General features: G+C 41.6%; 1 long non-coding RNA gene across 1 annotated transcript in view; it reads left to right on the plus strand.

Annotated features, from left to right (window-relative positions):
- LOC310743324 overlaps positions 1–461 on the plus strand; it is an 84,122-nt gene extending 83,661 nt beyond the window's left edge. The window contains exon 6 of the long non-coding RNA XR_014538947.1: positions 107–461. This is a non-coding gene — a long non-coding RNA (uncharacterized lncRNA). The remainder of the gene's footprint in view (positions 1–106) is intronic.
- The last annotated feature ends 8,515 nt before the right edge of the window (positions 462–8,976 follow it).

Raw genomic sequence — 8,976 nt, forward strand, 5'->3', positions numbered from 1 at the left:
GTGCTTTTCTCCCATCCCCCACTCCAGAGATGATTAAAGCCAGATGTCGTGGCCAATGAATAAGTTGCTTCAGCAGATTAGTATGTGTGTTTTCTTTTTTCCTCAGTACCTTCTGGATTTCCCCCCTGACCCCTGGGACTATAAACCACATATGCAGGAGGGATCCACAAGACTAGCACAAGTTCATCCCTGGCTATTGCCGTTGTTCTGCTGCAGCTAATAGACTCCTTGAAAGCAGTGATGCCAAATATCAGCTTTAAATGGAAATCTAAACAGCTGCTCTTCAAAGAGACCATTGGAAAGACCATTTACATTTTTAATTGGCAGCTCACTGAAATCAGCAGAAGCCTTTATACTGTTTTCAGAGGGAGTCTGATGCGAATGTCTAGCCATGTGATGCTGTTTTTAAACAGTGGCATATGGAACAATAAATCTCTGAGGCTACGGAGGGTTGTTTTGAATTGTGAGGGTTGTTTTTTTGGCCGAGTGGCTCCTCTGATACTTTAGTATAACAGGCCAATCACAATTTGCAGCCCTTTCCAATAAAACCCATCAGAGTTTCACTCAGACTGCCTGCTGGCAACTCTGTTGTTAGGCTTCTTGACAGATCTTAAGCTTTGGAAGGAAAAGGAATGTCCTATTGATATAATAATATCAGGCCAGGCAGAGTGCCCTGCTTGTGTAATCCAGTTTCAGCACAAATAACACATTATGGCTGTGGCATTATTTCCATGTGAAAGTGTCTACATTTGGCTGAGCCAAGAAAGTTATCCTGATTGACACGTTTATAAATGGGTCACTTGGAATGTGCATTATAGATTCAAAGAGCAAGGCAATCCACCTGGTGCTTAGGAAGGGAGGTCCTGGGAATCTGCCCACCGAAGGGGCCCTCTCCACCTCCATCAACCCTGGCTCCATAGAAACACAGACAGATGGGTTCAGGGATCCACACTATACCTTCCGCTTTCCAAATATCAGTGCAGGCAGCTGCCTTCCTCCACCCTCTCCTCTGGACTCTGCCACATTCCACTTTTGGCAGGACAAACTCAAGTTCTCTGTCTGTAGGCCTCTGATGGAGGGGATTCTATGTAGGCCTCTTACTACTCTATTGTATTGCAACCAGGTCTACAAAAAAATTGATCCCCAAAGTCATGTTGTATGGCCTGTAAGATGCTGGATAGACCATGTTTTTGCAGTCCCAGAGCAATAATAGGCTACTGTATGTGGCTGGTGATCTGCTTTTGGGCCACAAATTATACAGATTTGCTTTTGATTATGACAAATGGGATCCCTCACTAAGCTGTAAAGCTGCAGAACATGTCTTTGAATATGATCTCATTCTTTTCCCACCCCAATCTCAAAGCAAAACAGATTTATTTCTTTTGCATTTGAATTCCCAACTCTTTGCAATAACATATCCGTTTGCCTTCCTCTTGGCATAAATGGCCATGCATTTGTAATCAGTGAAACAAATTATTAGTAAGATTGCTGGTGCTTTTAATAAATATGTTATCTTGCTTTATGTAAACTGCTTAGAAATTTTGATGATTAAGCAATTTTTTTGTGGCACACTATCCCCATCTCCAAGCGGTGTAAAATTCCAGGAGTTCCACCCCTGCTTATCCAGGGTCTGTGTTTCCTTTTGCAAATGAGGCACAGTGGAGATGGTGGTGCCTTTATGATATATGGTTTATTTGCATATATACACAACCTGAGCCTAAGATGGAGGTGCTCACAGTGTTAACACTCCAAGAGGTTCTTGCTTCTCACACGGCCACAATTTTGGATGCCAGCAGAAATCAACCATGGCCCTCTGTCCCTGCGTTTAACAAACTGCCACTATTTTTCAGACTATTAAAAAACCCATCCTAAACTCTCTGCTACAAATTTATTTTTGTCCTCTGACACTGAACTGGTGGAGGGGCCCCTCCCCAGAGCCATCTGGCCCATACTTTCCTACATGGCCTGCTACTTTCCCTTCCAATAGTGAGGCCAAATTTGTGTGAAGCAGAACACTGACATCTAGCTCTCTGATTCTGTGAAATATCTGCCCAACTTCCAATTCTTTGGCAATGCAGGACTCCTCTTTCGGGATCTTACCAAATCCATTGTTATTCTTTTATTGTTTAAAGTTGTCATTTAAATTTTTGTAAGCCACATTTGTATAGCTGTCAACTTTCAGATTTGAAAATAAGGGTTCAGCAGCCTCAAAATAAGGTATCAGCAGCCTCACCTGTCCCGGGGACAGTCTACGAGATATCTAACAATCCGGGATAGCAGTGGGAAACAGCACTGGAATAAGGGAATTTCCCGCAAAAAAAGGGAAGGTTGACAGCTATGCACATTTGATCTACTAACATGAGATAAAATTAAATAAATCAATAACTAAATTACTTTTATATGCTTCAGCTCTGTCTAGTTTTATTAAACATTATAGAAGCATCATAATTTGTGAGTTTAATTTGATGATTATATCGAAAATGGCAAGCTTGTAATGTTCACATGCAAACACGTTAGTAATTTCTGTTCTTATGTATATCTGGAATTAGCTGTAAGGTGTATACTGCTATTATTACTAGATCAGACAAGCATTATATAAACAGAATTAGACTCTGCTTGCAAAATCTTGAGTTTCACTTTACAGTCTTTAGCAAATAAATCCATTGGCTTTTCTAATTCAGAGCTGGTACAAAGCCAAGCAGTTAGCACACTGGAAACCCATAAACACTCTGAAAGTATTTATTTGCAAAAACTTTTAAAAATAACACACTTGGAGCTGTGTTCATTTTGGCACATGTAATGGTTTGCATGCTCTGCGAGTTTCGCCCCCTGCAGCTGTGCCGTGTTGAAATGAACCTAGAATGAAACCAGCAAATACCAATAATTTGGCCCAGGCTTGTTTCAAATTGGATTCAGGTTTTCTGGGAAGGTTCATGAATCTAAAGGAACTTCTAGATTCATACTGTCTAACAGGAAACAACACATTTCATAGGCCCTGAGGTTTTATAACAGGTTATTTCAACTTGATATTTCTGAGTTCTGCAGGAAATTAATAGTGCATAACAATGAATTAAACTCCTCTCCCCTTATTGCTATCCTACTTTTTGTACTACTGGCAATATGGTGGCCTACAAAATGCTTCTGTGGGAGCCAATGTGGTATATGGAGTTCCGGACTTGGATACGGGTAACAAAGGTTCAAACTTTTGCTAAACAATCCAGTGTACAGGGTGACCATAAGAAAGCATGGTATCTCTACCTAACCTGCCTCACAGAATTGTTGTGAGGCTAAGATGTTGTGCCATACTCCTGGAAGGGAAGGTGGTATATAAATCAGACCCAACTCTCCCTGTTATTTTAGGTATTGCCCTTCTGTTTGGTGACCATTATGTTAAATGACCCTATAGAAATAAACAGCAACTACTATCCATCTAGAATTGGGAGGTGGCTGATCTAATCCAGTTTGGGACCAGAGAAGATTGTTACCTGTCTCAGATAAAATACATGGAGAACAGAAACAGGTTAATTCTGGCCAGAGAGGAATCGAAGTAATAACAAATTAAAATTGTGAACAGCTCCACATAGGTGAAGAAGAAAGAGGATAAGAGAGCTGTAACCTAAGAGGACATAATTTTGGGGACAAGAAGGAGATGGGAAATAAAATGCCTTATATTGCCCAATGAGCAAACAGGTGCTTCCTGCTAATCAGCTGCTCTGCAGGTAATGGGTTAGTATCTTCTGTGTGTCTTATTAGCACCATCTTTTCTTGGTTCAGTGTGAGAAAGCCAAGTTCAAATACTTGTTCAGCTCAGTAGGTGGCCTTGTGCAAGTAACTGTAATGTAACTTCAGAATTGTTATGAGTTTAATATACACACACACTGCTTCTTGGAGAATAGGTAGGATACGGATGTAATAAAGGAGCAGAATAGATCCAGAACTACTTTTCCCCCTGCCTTTTCTTTTCCTTGAACCATTTAACTTTTCTTCCATACATGGCTTCTATCTTATCTCAGGTGAACTTTATTGCTTTGAAGGACTCTCACTAGGCTTATGTTTAATCTAACGCTGGAATTGCCTCTCAATGGTCATAAAATCTGAGGTGCTCCGTCTTAGGATCAAACAACACACCAAGAGCAGCAGCCCAAAGTGATCTGGACTGTCCGACATGTGAACCTTCTGATAGTCACAGAGGCTGTAGCTCAAGGACAGAGAACATGCATTGCATGCGAAAGGTATCAGGGTCAATCCCTGACATCTCCTGTTGAACAACTGCCAATCAGACTGAGCAACACTGGACTAAGTGAAGGTATTCAGCTAAATTCTACTTCGGGGAGACCCACTGAAATAAACAAATTTAGTAATGGGTCTACTCTGAGTAGGGCTAGTGTTGAATAACACCTATAATCTGGTGGTATAGGCAATGCCGTTTCTGGGTGTGGATTCATTTCAAGTTATCCAGAAGACGTTGCCTCGTGTCCACCCAGCATAGAATGAAATAGACTGTGCTTCAACCCATGTCACTGGAGAGGCTGAAAGTGACCTGAGAGGCAGCCCAAAGCAGCGCTGGCTGTTTAACCCAGCAAGCGAAGGTAAGGCTGACAATAGGAAAGGAAACAAGTTTCGACACTAAATCCTCTGGAGGATGTGATACCCAGGCATGTGCAAGCAGGACTCACTTGGACCAGGCTTCCGCACATAGCATGGCAGCAGCCCATTACTCTAAATGCCAGAGAGGAAGTCACACCCAAGAAAGCTATTTTAATCTTCATAGCAATGTTCCCTTTCTTGTCATTTGGATCAGTACTGATCATGGCTAATGTTCCAGCTTTCATGATGTACTTCTATATCATCCCACTATGCCAGTATAATTCCAAGGCCAAAGCTTCCATTGATTTTGGTGAACAATTGCCTGCCTATTATGACAAGATAGTAAGGCAATTAGCATGTCAGTGTTCTCTTTAGGCAGGGCGATCACAGATTTGAGTCATTCTTTAGAACATGTTGGTCCATTCTATTCCAGTAGAATTGTTTAATTGAAGTAAAATTGTGGAGCTACTGTTGAAGCAAGAGATTTATTTAATTTGTATACAACTGCACATTTGTTAAAAGTGGAAAAGCAGCATCAACGTGTATAATTAAATGCATAGAAACTGGAATTGTGGAAGGCCACATTCTATACTGGGATTCTGATTTTTTACTTTTAAAATATTAATGGGAGATTCCCGAAAGGTTTCTGAAATATTATTAAATGGGGTGGGGAGAAGAATGTAAATGATTGGGTCTATTTTCTTTAGAACCATTATCTGCTGCCAAGAAAAAATAGTACTGTAGTCTAATGCTTCAGTCTAAAACATACTGCACTGACTAGGCCCCACAAATGAAAGCAGGACATTTCTAAGTCAATATGCACTGATTTGTGCTGAACAACCTATAAATAACACATAATATGGAAAGAAACCTCTCAGTGCTGTAGTGTCTATCCATCTCCAGAACTCAAACCCTCTTCACTGCGAACTCTTGGAATTCTAGCTCAATGAGGGGAATAGGAGCCTTTCAACAATTCTCAGCACCCTTAACAACATACAGCTCCCAGACTGCGTTGGGGAAAGCCATGGCTGTTTAAAGTGTTATAATAGTGCTTTAAAGGTATGGTGTGAATGTTGCCCGTGGCATCTTCCTCCAAAGAATTATGGGAACTGCAGGGTAGTGAGAATTGTAGCTCTGTGAAAGGTCTTCCTAATGATTCTCAACTCTCTTAAAAAATTACAGTTCCCATGATTTGTGCTAGAGGAGGAAGTCATGATTGTAATGGCCATGGGTAGGCAAGCTAAGGCCTGGGGGCCGGATCCGGCCCAATTGCCGTCTAAATCTGGCCAGCGGATGGTCCGGGAATCAGCGTGTTTTTCCAGGAGTAGAATGTGTCTTTTTATTTAAAATGCATCTCTGGGTTATTTGTGGGAATAGGAATTTGTTCATTATTTTTTTTCAAAATATAGTCCAGCCCCCCACAAGGTCTGAGGGACAGTGGACCAGCCCCCTGCTGAAAAAGTTTGCTGACCCCTGGTTATAGTGGTATAAGAGTGCTTTAAATGTATGCTGTGGATGTGACCTCTGTTTTGTTCTGTTACTTACTAGAGGGAGTTGGGTATTTTTTTTTACAAAGACCAATGTTTTGAGCTCGAAGAGGGAAACAGGGACTAACTTCAATCTCCCAGTGCTGTCCAGAGGCCTGCTCTGCATTTCAGATCAGACACACTGCTGTAACCGTGAACCATCTCTACTGTACCCATCACACAGTTCTGCTTAGAACGAATAATGAAACATAAAGTTTATGATGACACACTTCTATTTTTTGCTAACCAACAACATTGATACATTTTTTTCAAAAAAAATATATTCTAGTGATTCCCAGTGCCGATTGTGCATTGTAATCCTCACAGCCTGGCCTAAAAAACTATAGTTACGGGTTGGAGGGTGATTTGAATCCTGGTTGTGTGTGTGTGTTACACTTGTCCAACTACAGTAGTTTAACCCACTCTAGCAGCTGTGGGACGTGGGTGGCGCTGTGGGTAAAACCTCAGTGCCTAGGACTTGCTGATCGTAAGGTCGGTGGTTCGAATCCCCACGGCGGGGTGAGCTCCCGTCGTTCGGTCCCAGCTCCTGCCCACCTAGCAGTTCGAAAGCACCCCTAAGTGCAAGTAGATAAATAGGTACTGCTTTATAGCGGGAAGGTAAACGGCGTTTCCGTGTGCGGCACTGGTGCTGGCTCGCCAGTTGCAGCTTCGTCACGCTGGCCACGTGACCCGGAAGTGTCTTCGGACGGCGCCGGCTCCTGGCCTCTTGAGCGAGATGAGCACACAACCCTAGAGTCGGTCATGACTGGCCCATACGGGCAGGAGTACCTTTACCTTTTAGCAGCTGTGGGTCTCTAACAGCCACACACATATGGCTGTTAGAGTGGGACAGACAAGTTGGACAAGTGTTACCTGGAAGATTTGCTTTTGTTGGCAGAATCACTGGCCTTTGCCTAACTTAAGGAAATGGCCACAGATTCCTTCTAGAAGGGGACATGTCCTCATTTCGCCTCCCTGTGGGGGATGATGTCATCCAGCTGTTTCTGTGTGAACTGAGACTGCAGTTTGGGTGGGTGGCGGGGGTGAACATACTGAAGAGGCATAGAGAATCAGGGGGCAGTTATTTGCTCTCTGTAAGAAAGACATCTGGATGCACATTGTACCCCTGAAGTTCTCACCACTGGGAATTTGGGGTATGTCTGTGTAGCAATAGTCTAAAAATATTATTTCACCAATGAATTGGCCCTGTTTGGCCCTAAAAGGTTTCCCTAAATAATACTATTTTTGCATCCATTCCGCTAATCTCCCTTGGCAGCAACTTGACTTTTAAGCAATTTCTGTGATTCATAGCCAGCAATGAGTTTCGGTTGAGAAAACATTGATGTGAAAGTGGAGCTTCCAAATTCCTTTATGATAGTGGCAATGTTCTTCCTCTTTTATGACAGTGCGACAGCAACATGTTATTCCTAATACAAATGGCTTTGTTTTCTCTAAGCACATACTTTCAATTCCAGTTCATTAATGTCAAAAAAATATGAAAGAAACAATTACATAGAAGGCAATGATTTTTTTCTTCTTTTGGTCAGGACCAAAGAGGACAGCTGAATGTTAAGAAAGTCAAGGGTTTCTTTTCTTGGCATAATCTATTGGTACACTTCACACTGCAGTTTCCAAGTCTGACAGATTCTCAGTGTGATAAATCTGGAGCTGCTTATTGTACTTGGTATGCTGAAAATAGATATATGACTGCAGTTTTACACTATGCTGCCGTAAGGTCAACCGTTCTAGTACAAAAAATACTTTCATGAAATCAGAGAAAAAATCACCTTTAACAATGACACTAGGACAAAGACAGATTTTACCTTTAAAACTTTGAGTAATTTGAAACACAAACTTACAATTAATGAGGACAGACAAAATATGACCACGAAAAACTGATATCAAAACTACTGATCTAACCCAGAGAAGACCTTAATTAGAGGGGAGAAGCAGAATATTTCTTTTCCCCACCCTATGATTTATTGTGGAAAACCACCTACTCCATTCCAGTGTGGCCAAGCCACACATACACACCCCGCTGTAGTGTAAATGTGTTTCATTGGCTCCTGCCCTGACCTCTCTGTGGTGTTACAGTAGCACAGTAGGATTCTGTACTGCACAGGTTTCACAGCAGAACTCCTTGTGATGCTGCTGCAACAGTGGTTAGTTTCCTTGTTGTATCCAGTTGTAACAGTTCAGGAGCGGAATGTATATAAACTCTCATAAAGAAAGAATTATCTCCCGTAGGTTGACTTTAAACATTTATGAGCTTCACGTGATGTCAGAAGCTTGCATTTACACAAGTCAAATAATATACAGTAGTAGTATTCTCCTCCATGAGTGAAGCTACTGTAAGATGTCCTGCTGCAGTATTCCTTAGAAAAAAAGCCGTTTATATTCCCCGTCCCAGGGATCTAATGTCAGTTCTTCCATGTACTCTGGAAATCAGAGGCATAGCTCATTTATCCACATATGCTCTGATGCCTGTCCTCAGATGCACTGTCCTCAGAGTGCCCCAATTATGAGGATTGTTCCTCTCCGCTGTTGCCAATTTTATGGCACCCCTATTTCATAATTCAGTCTGTGCTGCAGCAAATATCAGACAACCTTCAGTTTCTACTTGATTATATATACCCAGGGAATTCAGAATAGGGTATTTTGTTCTTTATGAATAAAAGTGAGCTGAGAAGTTTGTTTTACAATATAGCACTTCCTCAATGGAGAAGTCTGCTGTGCACTACAACAGTCTGATATAAACCAGTTCCTGCCACCTAGTGGTCAAAAAAACAAAAATTCATACAGTAAACCTTTTTTTTAAAGAAAAATAAAATAATTTTCAAACATCTAAAAATTATCCAGTGAC

The sequence above is a fragment of the Podarcis filfolensis genome (assembly GCF_964270895.1).
Source record: "Podarcis filfolensis genome assembly, chromosome: 10".
NCBI classification, from domain to species: domain Eukaryota; kingdom Metazoa; phylum Chordata; class Lepidosauria; order Squamata; family Lacertidae; genus Podarcis; species Podarcis filfolensis.